Genomic DNA, 20,959 nt, shown 5'->3' with positions numbered 1-20,959 from the left:
ACATTGCCAAGAAACTGAAGATCTCGTACAACGCTGTGTACTACTCCCTTCACAGAACAGCGCAAACTGGCTCTAACCAGAATAGAAAGAGGAGTGGGAGGCAAAATTGCAAAAGGGTTTTCTAATGATCAATTAGCCTTTGAAAATGATAAACATGGGTTAGCTAACACAATGTGCCATTGGAACACAGGAGTGATGGTTGCTGATAATGGGCCTCTGTACACCTATGTAGATATTCCATAAAGAGCTACAATAGTCATTTACAACATTAAGAATGTCTACACTGTATGTCTGATCAATTTGATGTTATTTTAATGGACAAAAAATGTGCTTTTCTTTAAAAAACAAGGACATTTCTAGGTGATCTCAAAATTTTGAACGGTAGTGTATATTTTCAAAGAAGCTTAGATCATCATTATTTGGACCGTATAGGTTAATAAGCCATATCTGTTTATCGTCCAATAACATATTTAAAATAATCCATCTACCTTGATGATCTGTTTGGACAATTTGCACGTTTGGATCAAAATTACTGTTAATTAATATCATCACCCCTTTTGAGTTTCTTTGCCCTTGGGAGAAATATATTTTGCCTCCCCCCCCAGTCTTTTTTCCACAAAACTTCATCTAAAATTGTTGAATGAGTTTCCTGTAAACAATAGATATTCTATTCCTTCTCTTTTAGCCAGGTAAATACTGATTGTCTTTTCTTATTATCTGCTAACATGGAACCCAAACCAGCTGCGCGCGTGAGCCATTGTGCATACATTTATTTTGTCCCCCCCACACCAAACGCGATCACGACACACATTTTAAACTTTACAAAACAAACTCTGAACCAATTACATTAATTTGGGGACAGGTCAAAAAGCATTAAACCTTTATGGCAATTTAGCTAGCTAGCTTGCACTTGCTAGCTAATTTGTCCTGGGATATAAACATTGAGTTGTTATTTTACCTGAAATGCACAAGGTCCTCTACTCCGACAATTAATCCACACATAAAACGGTCAACCGAATCATTTCTAGTCATCTCTCCTCCTAGGCCTTTTCTTCTCTTGACTTTATATTGCCACCAACCTCATTCGTATTTCAGTCACCCACGTGGGTATAACCAATGAGGAGATGGCACATGGGTACCTGCTTCAATAAACCAATGAGGAGATGGGAGAGGCAGGACTTGCAGCGTGATCTGCATCAGAAATAGAACTGACTTCTATTTTAGCCCTTGGCAACGCAGACGCTCATTGGCGCGCGCGAGCAGTGTGGGTGCAATCATTTAATAATAATAGATTAATAGATTTCGACATTTATTTTGTAACGCGCGCGCACACGACGTGAGCTGTGTAGTCAGCTTGTAATCCATTATAATAATAACTGGCTACACTTATTTCACCATAATGAGACACAAGTTTAAATTCTATTTATCTATTTAATATATGTTTGTAAACGCACCATTAAAAGGTAACATGATGATTGAGTGTCTATATAGCTGTTCCATGATATTTGCATTGCTACTAAGTAAACCTCCAATTGGTCCCCACTATTCCACCCTCTAAAACCCCTCCTCATCCCGAGTTGGGTTGTCATCCCAATGCCCTGCAGACCACCCCCGACCCCCCGGATCCCAAGGCCCCGGAGAGACCGTGACCCATCCTTTGAAAAGCGCATACAGTGCCACCCACAGAACAGAAGCAGATCAACCGCCAAATGCATTTCCATCGCCCTCACCTCGATTTGTATTATATACAGTCATAAAAGAAAATATATATATACATATATATATATATTTTTTTTTAATCCTGTTTATCTTATTTTCCATAATTAGCTATTCATATTTGTAGTAATGTACAAAGCCAAGTTTGCACATCTACAAAGTTTGCACCCATTTCTATCAGTAGAGAATAAAAAACCAAATACAAAGCTAAAAACATTCATTCTTGACAGGTGCTTACTTAGTTTTCACTGAAACAAACCAATAATTCAGTAGAGAGAGATACAGTTGTTTTGTCATAAGACAGAGTCTGTGATTATCCTCAGACAGACAATGGAAGCAGACAGGTACATTGAGAACCAGACAGAGGACAATTAAAGTGTTTTTTTCTATGTTCTTTCCTAAATCCAAGGATACCGGCTTCATTTGTGAGCATTCAAAAAACAAAAAAGGACAACTCCTCTTATTATTTATTCATAATGGTTTTGCAAACCCCCGTTAAGTATGTATTCACATTTATTTGAGACTTGTCTTCTGGTGCTTAGTTTGAACTTTCCTCCACCAAGCCCTGCATCCAGCTTAGGGTTTTGTTCTTGCGGGACTTCAAAAGAAATGCGATAATTTTTATATATATAATGTTATTATTTAACTGGGTTTTACAGTTGAACATTTTTAAACACAAATGCATGCGGAGTCCCACCAATTAGAGGAGGTCTGGTTGCCTGTTCATTAGTCAAGGCAAAGTCAGCCTCCAGTTTCCTCTGCTCTCAAAGCACAGTTGATATCTACTCCTCACACGGCCCAAACATCATTCAATACTACAGTAAGAAGGGCTCCCAGGTGACGCAGCGGTCTAAGGCACTGCATCTCAGTGCTAGAGGCATCACTACAGACCATGGTTCGATTCCAGGCTGTATCACAACTGGCCGTGATTGGGATTCCCATAGGGCGTAGCACAATTGGCCCAGTGTCGTCCTTAGGGTTTGGCCTGGGTAGACCGTCATTGTAAATAAGACTTTGTTCTTAACCGACTTGCCTAGTTAAATGAAGGTTAAAAAGAAGAAAACACAACAACAGAAAATGTAGGCCTAACCAGAATAGACTGCTTTTCAACCTCACTAGAAGCCTGACAATAACAGAAAAACACAGAAAAAAATTACCCAAAAAGAAGACAAAATATGTCCTAAAGGCTGGCTCAGTCACAGTCTGTTCCAGGGATAGGAAATGCATTTTATTCATATCATCAACATCATATTCCTCATTTTATGACACACACAGAACTTTCTGAATGTAACAAGAACACTGAGTAGTGAGGTCAGATATGTAAAAAGGCTTGAGTTGTTTGAGGGGCAATTCTGTATCGAATGGTGAGAGGCAAGGGTATCTTTGCTGTCTTTGGCATTTAATAAAGTCGTAAGACTTTCAGGTGATGTCCTTTTCAATCTAATGTGCTTACTCTCTTTGTGTGTGTTTGTGCATGTGTGTGCGTATGCTTATGTATGAACAGTCACAGACAGGGAGCTGTTCAAATCGAAACACTTTACCTACCATGAGGTGTAAATTCCATCTCAAACACTTTCCAAATTTCTGTAATCACAGCATCTTCTACACTCACCCCAACAATATCATAATCCAGTAGGAACCTCAGCGTTGCCCTGCACTGAGCAGCCCCTGCTGCTCTATAACATCCCAAATCAAACTTTGTGTCAGTATTTTAAATAAATAATTATCTGCTTCTGTGAGTAGCAATGTTCCCTCTACTGCATCTTTCTAGCGCTGGACCAATGCTAAAGACGGAGGCACAGCGCAATCTTATCTTCAGCAGGTGAACAAAGTAGCTAATTCTGTCTATCTGTCAATTGATTTCCTCCAGACACATGGAGGGATTTCTCTTCAGTGGCCAGGTAGGATGCCAACTTGCCCCCCAAGCGCTCATTACACATTCATTCCCAGTGAAATGTAGTAATTTTGGGATAGATTCTCTCCCTCCGAGGCCAGGCACACCAGGCAGTTGCAAGTCACAGAATAGGTGTATATGATCACAAATGACTCCCCTCTGGGCATATATGCATCCTGCACAGGGTGAACTCCATACAGAAGGGAATTGTGGGATATGCATCAGGCCAGCATTCATGTGTGTATGTGTGTCACTTAAAGTACAGAGAGATCTCTCACTATCAGAGAGTAACGGAAGAAGGCATAACCAAGATTAATCCACCTCTCTCTTCACCCAACCGTCTCATTCTAGTAAGTAACCCATCTCCTTTTTGCACTGAGAGAGGATTATTTCTGGGGAGACACTATCACATAGTGTCCAAATGAGAAAACATTCAACACAGTGACAAAAAACACGAGCCCAAATCTCCAAATACTTATTGTAAGAAACTATTCAGTCACCTAGAGTAAGCACCCTTCTTCTCAAGTACCATGTAATCTGCATCCATTATCAAATGATTTACAGTATTTTAATTTGACTCCTGACTTGATAAAAGTACCATGTGCGTGCTGAGATGAAATGCTAAAGTATTATTTATGTTCACTGCAATAAAGCAGCATATTTAAAGCTTACCAGACTGAAACTGACTTCTCATCCTGCATGTGGAAGAATTAGACGTTTTTGGGAATGTATCTATGTCACCATTCATCTGTGTCAATGAGCTGTGCATAATCCTCTCTAACAGTACCGAAGACCGAGCCATGGTTTACTGTAGTCCAAGTGTAAGTGGGACATTTTTTCTTTTTAAATAAGACAATTAAAAACTAACCATACATCAAACTGCACAACATTTGGCAAACCCCTCCCTTTGAGCAAAATGTCACTGTGTGTGATCATTTCCTGAAGAAGAGAACAGTTATTTCAACAGTAAGCAGTGCAGAAAACAAACAAACCAAAAAACACATGATAAAGTAAAGTAAGAACCTACCTCTTAGTCAGATGCCAAAAATCACAGTCTTGGACAAGTCAGAAAACCATAGAGCTGATGAGCAGCCAGTGTTTCTTTTCTCTCGGTTTGGCTTCTAAGAAGGAATTCCTTCTAATGTATATCTACAAAAGCATGGAATCCAGCAGCGGACTGTGCTCCATGGGGCTCTAGAGCAGCAAGGCTGTCATTGCCTCCGGTGGCTGTGCAGGGCTGACTGTTAGGCAGGTAGAACTGAAACAGGAGGATACAAGTGCTCAACAGTAGTCCCCTTTTCTGTGGCTTGGGCAGGAGAGGGAGAACTGAGCATCTTTTTGTGATGTAGAAATCCCAGTGTGAACACCGCCACGCGCCTTTAATCCTCACACGTTTTCCAAAGCAGGTAGGAGATTAAGAAGGTTGGGTTGCATCAACATTGTTCTTGCTAAAGCAGCAACCTCTCTCTTTCCCCCACATCCTTCTGTGCCTCTTTATTTATTTGGGACTGGAGCTATGAGAGAGAGAGTGTGTTTGTTTGTGTGTGTGAGAGAGTGTGTGTGCGAGAGAGAACAGGGAAAAGGCGAGAGAGGGAGTGAGAGGAGGGGAGTAGGAGAGAACGAGGGAAAGCGAGAGTGTGAGCAGGAGAGAGAGAAGCAGGAGAGAGCGCAACAGAGAGCAGGAAAGAGCGAGGGAGGAAGAACGCTTGCACTGTCAGTGACTACATTAGCAGCGCTGAGTAGGTGGAGTTTTCTTTGCAGCAGAGAGGATCATGATTTGAAATCCAAAGGAGGAAAGAGAGAGTGAGAAGGAGAGAGAGAGAGAGAGAGAGAGAGAGAGAGAGAGAGAGAAGCTAGAGGAGGGTGAGAGAAGACTGGATGGAAGAGGAATAGAAAGGCAGGATGAGAGAGAAGGAGGTGTAGAGGTTAAGGAGAGAGGAAGTGAGGAAGTGAAAGGATGAGAGAAGCGAGAGTGCGAGGGAAGAAGAGAAGGCAGAGAGAATTAACAGAGTGTTTTCCAGCTGTATTGAAGTTGTAAAATTGACTGCATGATTCCCACTAGAGGTCATACACATTGATTAGAATATTTAAAGGAACACACACTGCATTTAAGAGCCAGTCGGAGAGGGAGGCTCAGCCAGAGTCAATCAATACCATTCATGAAAAGGTTATCATTGTTCATTGTTTCATGAAAATAGGAGTGGATATGAAGTTGTTGTATTACTCCATAGGCAATTGGGTTTATTTTAATAGGGGTCCAATGGAGTTTTCCAGTTAAAAGACTGTAATCTGTACATGCAATTAAAGGCAGGGTTGTCTGATGGTAACTATCAATCAATATTAATGGGGTTTGGAGCTGAAGACAGATTATCTGGTATACACTGAGTGTAAAAAACATTAGCTCTTTCCGTGACATAGACTGACCAAGTGAATCCAGGTGAAAGCTGTGATCCCTTATTGATGTCACTTGTTAAATCCACTTCAATCAGTATAGATGAAGGGGAGAAGACAGGTTTAAGAAGGATTTTGTAGCCTTGAGACAATTGAGGCATGGATTGTGTATGTGTACCATTCAGAGGGTGAATGGGCAAGACAAAATATTTAAGTACCTTTGAACAGGGTATGGTAGTAGATGCCAGGTGCACCAGTTTGTGTGTCAACAACTGCAATGCTGCTAGGTTTTTCACACTCAAAAGTTTCCTGTGTGCCAATAATGGTCCACCACGCAAAGGATATCCAGCCAGCTTGACAACGGTGGGAAGCATTGGAGTGAACATTGGCCAGTATCCTGGTGTGGAACACTTTCGACACCTTGTAGAGTCCATGCCCCAATGAATTGAGGCTGTTCTGAGGGCAAAAGGGGGTGCTACTCAATATTAGGAAGGTGTTCTTAATATTTTGTAATCTCAGTGTAGATCTGCTACTCAATAACACTTAACTCAATAACATTGTCCCAGACACACTCCATGACTGACACCAATGAGATCATTACTGCAGATTTATTTTGTGTAACTACAAAACAATACATTCTCATGAGACCTGTTGAAAAATATGTTTTTGGCTGTCTGACGTCAAGAATAACTCCACTCACATTACTAACATGACATGGTATATAAATCATTGTTGATCTATTCAGGATCACGGGCGCCTGTGATGCCTGGTACCAAGGTCTGACTCCTGATGCCATAATGAGGCCAATGTAACAGCCTAATGGTGTAGGCAAAAACACATACACATGCATGCACACACACATACATGACAGACTGGAGCAGACACATACAGTACATACTGTACACACACACACACTACAAAACACATACAGCTGAACAGACATACACGTACAATCCCAGTCACGAAGCCCTCACCTCGCCCCAGGCAGGAGGGTGGATATGACTAAAAACTGCCACAGACAGAGTTTATTCACACACACACACACACACACACACACACACACACACACACACACACACACACACACACACACACACACACACACACACACACACACACACACACACACACACACACACACACACACACACACACACAGTCCCTGGGCCATTTTCAAACAAACAAACAAAAAAATATATTTTGGATGGGACCTAAAGCAGGTGCCTGCGTGCCTTTGACTGGAGATTTTGGGATTCCAAGAATGGAGGCAATCAGTTATCATCATACAACACCCCCCTCCCCCTCACTTCCCATCCAACTCTATACAATTTTTCCAGTAATTCTTGGCTCCATCCCCATGGGGCCCATAGCTAAAGTACAAATTAATAAATTAACTCAGGCTTCTTACTTCCTCTGACACCCCGACAGAAACTGTCCCATCATTGACAGATATAATATGGACATTTTAGACAGCCCTGTAGTGAACCAACGTCGGCCTGGAACCACAAAGATGTGTTTGAACGCGTCCCATTGAGGATGTGGGTCCCTAAGGTCCACCAGAGCTGTAGGCGATGTGTGCCAAGCATGTGTCCATTTGTATCACGCCAATTGGCACAAAGAGAAAGACACCTACTCCAGATACTGGAATGGGAAGAGGGAGGGACGTGGTTGTTGTGTTTCCAACCCACAGTACGCCAAGGATGGAGACAATAATGAAGAATGGAGCAGCCATGTTCGTATGGGGGGGACACTGGGACACTTTTATATTTGTTTTCATTTTATACCTCTCAATGCGGAATGTATTTACATCCAGAAATCTTTGGCAGGCATCTGGTAGGCGCAGTGTTCTAAGGCACTGCATCTCAGTGCAAGAGGCGTCACTGCAGTACCTGGTTCGAATCCAGGCTGCATCACAGGCTGGGAGTCCCATAGGGCAGAGCACAATTGGCCCAGCCTCGACCGGGTTTGGCCAGGGTAGGCAGTCATTGTAAATAAGAATATGTTTTTAACTGACTTGCCTAGTTAAATAAAGGAAAAATTAAACTTTAAGTTCACCATTCCACTATGAAAACAGATATAGCCCGCAAATCTGATAAGCATAATTCCACCACCATCTTCCAACAATGGACTTTCTCCCTTTGTTATGTATGTATACATTATAAGCAGAATATTCATAAACTAATCTAAATGCAGCAATGCATCCCACCTGAACACAAGACATTATAACATCACCTTCAGTGAAAAATAAATGGAGACAGATGGAGAGAATGCCTTAAAGCCCCACTGTTCTCTCTGCACTGTTTCAATGAGAAGATGTTTATCAATCTATTTTCATAATAGTTCAAGATACTATGGTAGTGTCCAGTCAGTGCGAATTAAATCAAAGGCACAGTACACAGTGTCTGTCTGTCTGTCTGTCTGTCTGTCTGTCTGTCTGTCTGTCTGTCTGGCTGGCTGGCTGGGCTGGGCTGGGAACAGATTGTCCTGTCTCAGCTAGCAACCTGGTCTCAGACGTAACATAGTAAAAGTAAATCCGGGATACTCCAAATAGTATGATATGTTACGTTTCGTATGGTACGTATTAATTTGAGGATGACCATCATCCATTTCGTGTCATATGTTACGAATTACAATTAGTATTATATAGTATGTTAGGAATTGCAATTCGTATAATATGTTGCGAATTTGCAAAACGTATGATATGTTATGAATTCCAATTTAAGGTTAGGGTTAGGAGTTAGGTTAAAGGGTTAAGAGGTTAGGGTTAGCTAACATGCTAAGTAGTTGCATTAGTTCAAAGGAAGCAACCTTTGGGTTGCTAGACCTTCACATTATACGCCCATCCATTCATCCACCCAACCACTCACCCACAATAAACACGCTGCCACCATGCTACAGACAGCCATGGTACACACACATGATACAAGTGGGTTAAGGAGGATTCGGCAATGTATGAGCAAAATGAAGTGTGAACCCATTAAATGGCTTATCAGAAATGGATAATGACAATGTTATCTTCATCACAATTACCCAAAACATCTCATGAGGGTAATAATTCATACGTTCATACGGATGAGGGACACGTTTTTTTTATCTCTAACTGTTCAAAACATCAGCACAGATGAAAGGCACTGATGAATAATGCAGGCTGACTGAGAATGCTGTTCTTCCTTCCAGACTACATTTGCGTTATTATTTATTAACACAGAATTTACATGTATCTTCATCTCAATGCCAAGACAACATATCAAGTACATAAAGTGTTGCTTTTCCTAGTCACTTATATTACATTATATAGTCCATCATCCTGCATTAACATTCATTGGTCCGGTCTCAGCCAAACGTGCCATAATAGTAAAAACGATCATGTGACTGACTCTCTCCCCTCTAGCCTATGTCATACACTGTTAAACAACACCATAACCATTTGGTGATGCAACAAGTTCTGTATCATCCTCTTTAAGTGTAATAAGGCTTGTATCAGCTACTCAGTATCAAAATATAGCTATAAAAATATGAATGTGTCCTTTCCTATAGTAAAAGAAAACCTTTTCTACTACGTGAGCGTAGGAATCAAGGCCTGACTACACTGTACCACTGCCCTTCAACAGAAAGCCACAGTATGTACTTTAATGTATTTTCTCAGAATGGTGCAGGTCTACAGAGAAGGCACTGTAGAGTGAGGAGCAGAGAGAAGGAGCAAAAGGCATAATTGGAGAAAAGCAGATAGATAAACATCACTGGCCAGCAGAGGGACGTTGGGGCTCACTCAGAGAGAAAAAAGGCACTTCTCTGCTATGCTCTGATCTGCTCTGACTCCCTTCTATCTGTTGCACACACACACAGGCTTGCATGTATGCATACACGACATATATACACCACACATATACACCACACACATACACCACACATATGCAGCACACACATACAATACACACATACACCACACATATACACCACACTCATACACACCACACACAATCACCACACATATACACCACACACATACACCACACATACACACCACATATACACCACACACATACACCACACATATACCACACATACACACCACACACATACACCACACATACACACCACACACATACACCACACATACACACCACACACATACACCACACATACACACCACACACATACACCACACACATACACACCACACACATACACCACACATATACACCACACACATACATCACACATACACCACAGATATACACCACACACATACACCACACATACACACCACATATACACCACACATATACACCGCACACGCATGCGCACGCACACACGCACACACACACACAATGTAGCTGCATTTGTAATACCCATTTCCCTTACAATAGCACCACCATTAATGGTATATCACTGCACTCTGCTGAACTGTGAGGGTGAAGGGACGATAGTGGCACTAGGAGACTGAACTTACAACAACTCTCAGTCTCTCAGCTTTCTGTCAAAACAAGAGTAAGTCTGGGAGTGCTGTGTGCTACACCCCCTAGCTACACCTCGACTTCAAACTTCCCTGTTCTAGGTTCCCACCCCTCAGAAAGCCCTGTTGTGGAAGAGAAGGCACACAATTGGGCACCGCTTCCCAGCTTTTTGTGTCCCTGGATTGCAGTAAGTGAATGCCAAACTCACACTGCTCTGTGGAATACAACCTCAACTAAGATACCAACTACTCACTTATGATAAAAAGAAAGGCAGTAGCGTGTATTTATGGATGCCAAGGGAAGCCAGGCTTCCCCAAATATTTGACCAATAAAAACATTTTAATTATAAAATATTTATCTTTTATCTCTCTGTGTTTTTTATAATGGTCAGTCAATTCACAAGTGGCTGAATCTCACCGGAGAAATCATCCAAGCGAGGGAAACAGCGCCCCTCCATCTTAGTGTGTGTAGGCCATGTATCTGATGCTGTCTGGACCAAAAGAGTATAACATGTTGACGCCGTAGCATTTGATTGATTGATGCCAGCAAGCATTTGGCCTCTCTTGATACATTTTTTTATAAAATAATAAGCCAATCAGCATTGGGCTGAGCTCAACTGTTGGTTGTCCTGGTGCAGCAAAACACCGCTCAAGGGAGGACAGTTTGGATTTGGCTTCAGATCAATCAAATCACTTCCTTTGCAAAATGTCATTTTCAGAAATTGTGTCTGTTTCTGGTCTGCTTGTGTTGATGTCCTGCAGTAGCTTATGTTAACTAGCTAGTTAGCTAACTTAGCTGGTTCATTGTTGCCCATGGGAGGAAGTCAGCCTACGAATCGGGAGAAAATGGAGCTCGCAAAGCAAACAGCATGACGTCCTTTACACGTACACAGTTTAGCAAATGGTATAGCGAATGCAGCGAAATTACTAGCTCCTAATAGTTACTAGCTCCTAATAGTGCAGTAAAAATGTCAGACAAATAATTTTCAATAACTAGAAACAAGAAATCACAAATGTCAGGACAGATATATTAGCTATATTAAAAAGAGCTATGTCAAGAATCCAGTATCTAAATATGCGGTTCGTATAAACAGCGTAACCAAAATGCAATGTACAGTAGTCGAGATATTATAATTTTTTACACAAAATACTTTTTAATGGCAAAATGAAAGAATAATTCTAACATTTGTAAAAAATGTATGACAAATAAAATACTATATATCTTGATTAGATAGATATCCTCTTAAGGATCAGACCCTTTCTTTCAATTTTCGCTTAAAATGACATACCCAAATCTAACTGCCTGTAGCTCAGGACCTGAAGAAAGGATATGCATATTCTTGATACCATTTGAAAGGAAACACCTTGAAGTTTGTTGAAATGTGAAATTAAAGTAGGAGATTATAACACATTAGATCTGGTAAAAGATAATGCGAAGAAAAAAACGTTATTTTTTAATATATTTTTTTACAATTATCTTTGAAATACAAGAGAAAGGCCAAAATGTATTATTCCAGCGCAGGAACAATTTAGATTTTTTGCCACTAGATGGCAGCACTGTATGCGCAAAGTTTTAGACTGATCCAATGAACCATTGTATTACATTACATTACATATTTTTTCTCGCCTGAATGACATGCATCTAGGATTACAGAGACTCTCCGCAACTATATTCAATGTGTGGGACATAATTGAGGCTATGATTAAGAAGTTGGAGCTCTTCTCTGTCTACATTAACAAGGACAACACACAGGTCTTTCCATCATTGTATGATTTTTTTGTGTGCAAATGAACTCAAGCTTACAGACAATTTCAAATGTGATATAGCGAAGCACCTGAGTGAGTTGGGTGCACAATTACGCAGGTACTTTCTTGAAACGGATGACACAAACAAATGGATTTGTTATCCCTTTCATGCCCTGCCTCCAGTCTTCTTACAAATATCTGAACAAGAGAGCCTCATCGAAATTGCAACAATTGGTTCTGTGAAAATTTAATTTAATCAGAAGCCACTGCCATATTTCTGGATTGGGCTGTACTCAGAGTATCCTGCCTTGGCAAATTGCGCTGTTAAGACACTGATGCCCTTTGAACCACGTACCTATGTGAGAGTGGATTCTCGGCCCTCACTAGCATGAAAACTAAATACAGGCACAGACTGTGTGTGGAAAATGATTTAAGACTGAGACTCTTTCCAATACAACCCAACATTGCAGAGTTATGTGCATCCTTTCAAGCACACCCTTCTCATTAACCTGTGGTGAATTAGTCACAATCTTCGATGAACGAATAAGGTTTTATATGTAAGATGGTTAAATAAAGAGCAAAATTATTTATTATTATTATATTATTATTTGTGCCTTGGTACTATAGGAGCTCTTTGTCACTTCTCATGAGCCATGTGGTGACAAAAACTCACACTCATTCTTATGTTTAATAAATATATTGTATAGTGTGTGTGTGACAGGCTTCCAATGATGGCAAAAAACAACATTGGAGAGTGCTTTGACCCTGGTGCTAGAGGGGGTACACAGCTAGAGGTTGAATGTTTGAAGGGGTACGGGACTATAAAAAGTTTGGGAACCACTACTGTAGAGGATAAGTATTCAACCCTCTGAGTCAATACATGTTAGAATCACCTTTGAAAGCGATTACAGCTGTGAGTCTTTCTGTATAAGTCTCTAAGAGATTTCCACACCTGAATTGTGCAACATTTGCCTATTATTCTTTCCAAAATGTTTCAAGCCCTGTCAAATTGGTTGTTGATCATTGCTAGACAACCATTTTCAGGTCTTGCCATACATTTTCAAGTAGATTTAAGTCAAAACTGTAACTCGCAGATTTAAGTCAAAACTGTAACTCAGCCACTCAGGAACATTCACTGTCTTTGTAAGCAACCCCAGTGTAGATTTGGCCTTGTGTTTTAGGTTATTGTCCTGCTGAAAGGTGAATTTGTCTCCCAGAGTCTGGTGGAACTGAACCAGTTTTTCGTCTAGGATTTTGCTTGTGCTTAGCTATATTCCATTTATTTGTTATCCTGTAACCTCCCCAGGAGTTACCAATTACAAGCATACCAATAACAAGATGCAGCCACCACTATGCTTGAAAATATGGAGAGTGGTACTCAGTAATGTGTTGTATTGGATTTGCCCCAAAAATACCACTTTGTATTCAGGACAAAAAGTGAATTGCTTTGCCACATTTTTTGCAGTATTACTTTAGTGCCTTGCTGCAAACAGGATGCATGTTTTGCAATATTTGTATTCTGTACAGGCTTCCTTATTTTCACTCTGTCAATTAGGTTAGTATTGTGGAGTAACTACAAAGTTGTTGATCCATCTTCAGTTTTCTCCTATCACAGCCATTAAACTATAACTATTTTAAAGTCACCATTGGCACAAGTTAGGAAGGACGCCTGTATCTTTGTAGTGACTGCGTGTATTGATATACCATCCAAAGTGCAATAAATAACTTCACCATGTGCAAAGGGATATTCAATTTCTGCTTTTTTTTATTTTTAGCAATCTACCAATAGGTGCCCGACCTTCTTTGCGAGGCATTGGAAAGCACTGCTCGACTGAGGGACCTTACAGATAATTGAAAGTGTTGGGTACAGAGATGAGGTAGTCATTAAAAAAATAATGTTAAACACTATTATTGCACACAGAGTGAGTCCATGGAACTTATTATGTGACTTTTTAAGCAAAGTTTTACTCCTGAACCTATTTAGGATTGCCATAACAAAGGGGTTGAATACTTATTGACTCAAGACATTTCACCTTTTACTTTTTATTAATTTGTTAAAAAAAATCTAAAACACAATTCCACTTTGACATAAGGGGTGTTGTGTGTTGGCCAGTGAAAATAAATCTCAATTTAACCCATTTTAAATTCATGCTATAACACAACAACAGTTGAAAAGTCAAGGAGTGTGAGTACTTTTTGAAGGTACTGTATTTGAAGAATACATTACATGAATCCACACTGTGAAAAACAGCATAAAAGAAACATGATCGTCTTGGCCTTCCTTTGACACCGAGTGTTGAAAGTGTCCTGGAGGGCAGGTAGCATGCTCTCATTGATGCGTTGGTCTGACCGCACCAAATCAAATCAAATGAAATTGTATTTGTCAGATGCTTCGTAAACAAATGGGTTTAGACTAACAGTGAAGTGCTTACTTACGGGTCCTTTTCCAACAATGCAGAGTTAAAGATAATAAAAAAGAATAATAATAGAAATAGTGACACAAGGAATAAATAAACAGTGAATAACAAATACAAATAAATAAGACAAAAAACATGGCTATGTACTGTATAGGGAGTACCATGTACTGTGTACAAAGTGTCACAGAAAGTGTCTGTGTGTGTGTGTGTGTGTGTGTGTGTGTGTGGTGTGAGTGTGCATAAAGTCAGTACAGGAGAGTTAGTGCAAAAAAGGGTCAATGCAGGCATTCCGGTTAGCCGTTTGATTAGCTATTTAGCAGTCTTGTTTAACAGTCTTATGGCTTGGGGAAGTCTGGGATGATGTTGTTGATGTGGGCCATGAGCAGCCTTTCAAAGCATTCCATGGCTATAAATAGTTATTGTAGGTTGGCTTCTGTCAAACTATCTTTCACACCTTGTTGATTTATGAGGAGGGTGGACTTCACACTAGGACGTGAATATCACACCCACATGACTTCGCATGATATAGGGTTTGTTCTGTCAAACTGTATTTTACACATCTTGATTTATGAGGAGGGTGTGGCAGGAGGTAATAACATTTGGTAATTCAATTAGACAACCACGTGGTCACCACGTGTTGTATGTAAACATATTTGATCTGAGTACTTTGTTATGGAGGGCTTTGAGTCAAAGCAGCCCAGTGACCTGTTCTCGTATCTAAGGGGGGCTTATACAGAAAAGTGCAGTGCATATCAGCTGTTGCACACCTTCTATGGCTGCCATCAGGGAGAGGGAGAGGATTTTTGTGATTACTCACATGCACTCTCTCAGATACTTAGTTCAGTACTGAATCAAGAACAAGACGCCTTTCCCAAGGATAAAGTCGTTAAAACTGTCAGAAACCAGTTCACTGAGGGCATCATAGATCCTGCTCTCAAGAGAGAGCTGCTGAAGTTAGTCAGGAAGAGGCAGTCTACTCTGTTTGATGTGTGTGAGGAAGCCATCACTGGAGGACAAGCCCAGTAACACTAAGGTTGTCAAGAGTAAGAAAGTGGTGTGTGACAAGACAGTGAGGGATTCTCAACCATTGAAGTAAAAGAGAAACCAGTTGTCTCTTTGGAAGATGTTCTTAAAGTGGTGGCCGAGCAGAGTAAAGCCATTGGGGAGCTAAACACCATTTGGCAAATCTGACCATAATTCTATCCTCCTGATTCCAGTTTACAAGCAAAAATTAAAGCAGAAAGCACCAGTGACTAGATCAATAAAAAAGTTGTCAGATGAAGCAGATGCTAAGCTATAGGACTGTTTTGCTAGCACAGACTGGAATATGTTCTGGGATTCCTCCAATGGTATTAATAAGTAGTAAACCACATCTGTCATTGGATTCATCAATAAGTTCATTGATGACGTCGTCCCCACAGTGACCAAACGTACATACAGTTGAAATTGGAAATTTACATACACTTAGGTTGGAGTCATTAAAACTTGTTTTACAACCACTCCAAAAAATTCTTGCTAACAAACTATAGTTTTGGCAAGTCGGTTAGGACATATACTTTGTGCATGACACAAGTAATTTTTCCAACAATTGTTTACAGGCAGATTATTTCACTTAGAATTCACTGTATCACAATTCCAGTGGGTCAGAAGTTTACATACACTAAGTCAAGAGTGCCTTTAAACAGCTTGGAAAATTCCAGAAAATGATGTCATGCCTTTAGAAGCTTCTGATAGGCTAATTGACATCATTTGAATCAGTTGGAGGTGTACCTGTGGATGTATTTCAAGGCCTACCTTAAAACTCAGTGACTTTGCTCGACATCATGGGAAAATTAAAAGAAATCAGCCAAGACCACAGAAAAAAAATGTAGACCTCCACAAGTCTGGTTCATCCTTGGGAGCAATTTCCAAACGCCTGAAGGTACAACGTTCATCTGTACAAACAATAGTACGCAAGTATAAACACCATGGGACCACGCAGCCATCATACCGCTCAGGAAGGAGACGTGTTCTGTCTCCTAGAGATGAACGGACTTTGACGCGAAAAGTGCAATCAATCCCAGAACAACACCAAGGACCTTGTGAAGATGCTGGAGGAAACAGGTACAAAAGTATCTATATCCACAGTAAAACGAGTCCTATATCGACATAACCTAAAAGGCCGCGCAGCAAGGAAGAAGCCACTGCACCAAAACCGCCATAAAAAAGCCAGACTACAGTTTGTAACTGCATGTGGGGACAAAGATTGTACTTTTTGGAGGAATGTCCTCTAGTCTGATGACACAAAAATAGAACTGTCTTGCCATAATGACCATCATTATGTTTGGAGGAAAAAGGGGGAGGCTTGCAAGCCGAAGAACACCATCCCAACCGTGAAGCACGGGGGTGGCAGCATCATTTTGTGGGGATGCTTGTCTGCAGGAGGGACTGGTGCACTTCACAAAATAGATGGCATCATGAGGGAGGAAAATTATGTGGATATATTGAAGCAACATCTCAAGACATCAGTCAGGAAGTTAAAGCTTGGTCGCAAATGGGTCTTCCAAATGGACATTGACCCCTAGCATACTTACAAAGTTGTGGCAAATGGCTTAAGGACAACAAAGTCAAGGTATTGGAGTGGCCATCACAAAGCCCTGACCTCAATATTATAGAACATTTGTGGGCAGAACTGAAAAAGCTTGTGCGAGCAAGGAGGCCTACAAACCTAACTCACTTACACCAGCTCTGTCAGGAGGAATGGGCCAAAATTCACCCAACTTATTGTGGGAAGCTTGTGGAAGGCTACCTGAAGCGTTTGACCCAAGTTAAACAATTTAAAGGCAAAGCTACCAAATACCAATTGAGTGTATGTAAACGTTTGACCCACTGGGAATGTGATAAAATAAATAAAAGCTGAAATAAATCATTCTCTCTACTATTATTCTGACATTTCACATTCTTAAAATAAAGTGGTGATCCTAACTGACCCAAGACAGGGAAATGTTTATGTTTAATGTATTTAACTTCCGACTTCAACTGTATATGTTCTTGAGTTAATCCGGGAGACGGTAATCCGTGGTGCCCCAAATTCCTAATGAGTTAATTGTTACAATATTAATTTAATCGAGTAATAATTAAGTGTAGTAGTTAATTATTCGATAAATAGCAGTCATCACGTTAATGATAATCACGTCACGACAGCAGTTGCACTAGTATTCAGAGCCACTACTTTGACCTCAGTCTTCTTGGGTATGACGCTACAAGCTTGGCACACCTGTATTTAGGGACTTTCCCCCATTCTTCTCTGCAGGACCTCTCAAGCTTTGTCAGGTTGAATTGGGAGCGTCGCTGCACAGTTATTTTCAGGTACCTCCAGAGATGTTCGATCGGGTTCAAGTCTGGGGTCTGGCTGGGCCACTCAAGGACATTCAGATACTTGTCCCCAAGCCACTCCTGTGTTGTCTTGGCTGTGTACTTAAGGTTGTGGTCCTGTTGGAAGGTGAACCTTTGCCCCAGTCTGAGGTCCTGAGTGCTCTGGAGCAGGTTTTCATCAAGGATCTCTCTGTACTTTGCTCCATTCATCTTTGCCTCGATTTTGACTAGTCTCCCAGTCCCTGCTGCTGAAAAACACCCCCCACAGCATGATTCAGCCACCACCTTTCTTCGCCGTAGGGATGGTGCCAGGTTTCCTCCAGTTTAATCTTGGTTTCATCAGACCAGAGAATCTTATTTCTCATGGTCTGAGTTTCTTTAGGTGCCTTTTGGCAAACTCAAAGCGGTTTGTCATGTGCCTTTACTGAGGAGGGGCTTCCGTCTGGCCACTTGCATAATTGGTGGAGTGCTGCAGAGATGGTTGTCCTTCTGGAAGGTTCTTCCATCTCCACAGAGAACTCTAGAGCACTGTCAGAGTGACCATCTGGTTCTTGGTCACCTCCCTGACCATGGCCCTTCTCCCCCGATTGTTCAATTTTGCCAGGGTAACCAGCCCTACCAAGAGTCTTGGTGGTTCCAAACAACACACATTTAAGAATGATGGAGGCCATTGTGTTCTTGGGAACCTTCAATCCTGCAAAATTGTTTTGGTATACTTTCCCAGATCTGTGCCTCAACACAATCCTGTCTCGGTGCTCTTAGGACAATTCCTTCAACTTCATGGCTTGGTTTTTTCTCTGACATACACTGTCAACTGAATGCTAGTAAAACTAAGTGCATGCTCTTCAACCAATTGCTGCCTGCACCTTCCCGCCGGACTAGCATCACTACTCTGGACGGTTCTGACCTAGAATATGTGGACAACTACAAATACCTAGGTGTCTTGTTAGACTGTAAACTCTCCTTCCAGACTCACATTAAGCATCTTCAATCCAAAATTAAATCTAGAATCGGCTTCCTATTTTGCAACAAAGCCTGACTATCCTACCAATCCTTGACTTCGGCGATGTCATTTACAAAATAGCCCCCAACATTCTACTCAGCAAACTGGATGTAGCCTATCACAGTGCCATCCGTTTTTTATTTATTTATTTATTTCACCTTTATTTAACCAGGTAGGCAAGTTGAGAACAAGTTCTCATTTACAATTGCGACCTGGTTTTATCACCAAAGCCCCATATACTACCCTCCACTGCGACCTGTATGCTCTCGTTGGCTGGCCCTCACTACATATTCGTTGCCAAACCCACTGGCTCCAGGTCATCTATAAGTCTTTACTAGGTAAAGCTCCGCCTTATCTCAGTTCACTGGTCACCATAGCAACACCCACCCGTAGCACGCGCTCCAGCAGGTATATTGCAATGGTCCTCCCCAAAGCCAACACTTATTTTGCCGCCTTTCCTTCCAGTTCTCTGCTGCCAATGACTGGAACGAATTGCAAAAATCTCTGAAGCTGGAGTCATATCTCCCGCTCTAACTTTAAGCATCAGCTGTCTGAACAGCTTACCGATCACTGTACCTGTACACAGCCAACCTGTAAATAGCACACCAGACCTCATCCACATATTATTACTTACCCTCTTGCTCTTTTGCACTCCAGTATCTCTACTTGCACATCATCATCTGCACATCTAACACTCCAGTATTAACCTGTTAGGGCTAGGGGGCAGCATTTGCACGTCTGGATAAAAAAAATGTACCCGATTTAATCTGGTTACTAATCCTACCCAGTAACTAGAATATGCATATACTTATTATATATGGATAGAAAACACTCTAAAGTTTCTAAAACTGTTTGAATGGTGTCTGTGAGTATAACAGAACTCATTTGGCAGGCAAAACCCTGAGACATTTTCTGACAGGAAGTGGATACCTGATGTGTTGTATTACCTTTAAACCTATCCCATTGAAAAACACAGGGGCTGAGGAATATTTTGGCACTTCCTATTGCTTCCACTAGATGTCACCAGCCTTTACAAAGTGTTTTGAGTCTTCTGGAGGGAGATCTGACCGAACAAGAGCCATGGAACGATGATGTCCCATTAGACACCTGGCGCGCGAGTTCATGTTGGGTACCCTCGTTCCAATACGTTATAAAAGAGTATGCATTCGTCCACCTTGAATATTATTCATGTTCTGGTTAAAAAAGGCCCTAATGATTTATGCTATACAACGTTTGAACGAACGTAAATATATTTTTTCCCCTCGTTCATGACGAGAAGTCCGGCTGGCTTAGATCATGTGCTAACAAGACGGAGATTTTTGGACATAAATGATTAGCTTTTTTGAACAAAACTACATTCATTATGGACCTGTGATACCTGGAAGTGACATCTGATGAAGAGAATCAAAGGTAATGGATTATTTACATAGTATTTTCGATTTTAGATCTCCCCAACATGACGTCTAGTCTGTATCGCAACGCGTATTTTTCTGGGCGCAGTGCTCAGATTATTGCAAAGTGTGATTTCCCAGTAAGGTTATTTTTAAATCTGGCAAGTTGATTGCGTTCAAGAGATGTAAATCTATAATTCTTTAAATGACAATATAATATTTTACCAATGTTTTCTAATTTTAATTATTTAATTTGTGACGCTGACTTGACTGCCGGTTATTGGAGGGAAACGATTTCCTCAACATCAATGCCATAGTAAAACGCTGTTTTTGGATATAAATATGAACTTGATAGAACTAAAAATGCATGCATTGTCTAACATAATGTCCTAGGAGTGTCATCTGATGGAGATTGTAAAAGGTTAGTGCATCATTTTAGCTGGTTTTATGGTTTTGGTGACCCTGTCTTTGAATTGACAAAACATTACACACAACTCTTGTAAATGTACTGTCCTAACATACTCTAAATTTATGCTTTCGCCGTAAAACCTTTTTGAAATCGTAAAACGTGGTTAGATTAAGGAGATGTTT

Source organism: Salmo salar, chromosome ssa04 (genome assembly GCF_905237065.1).
Source record: "Salmo salar chromosome ssa04, Ssal_v3.1, whole genome shotgun sequence".
Lineage (NCBI taxonomy): Eukaryota > Metazoa > Chordata > Actinopteri > Salmoniformes > Salmonidae > Salmo > Salmo salar.
Note: the sequence above shows the minus strand (reverse complement) of the source record.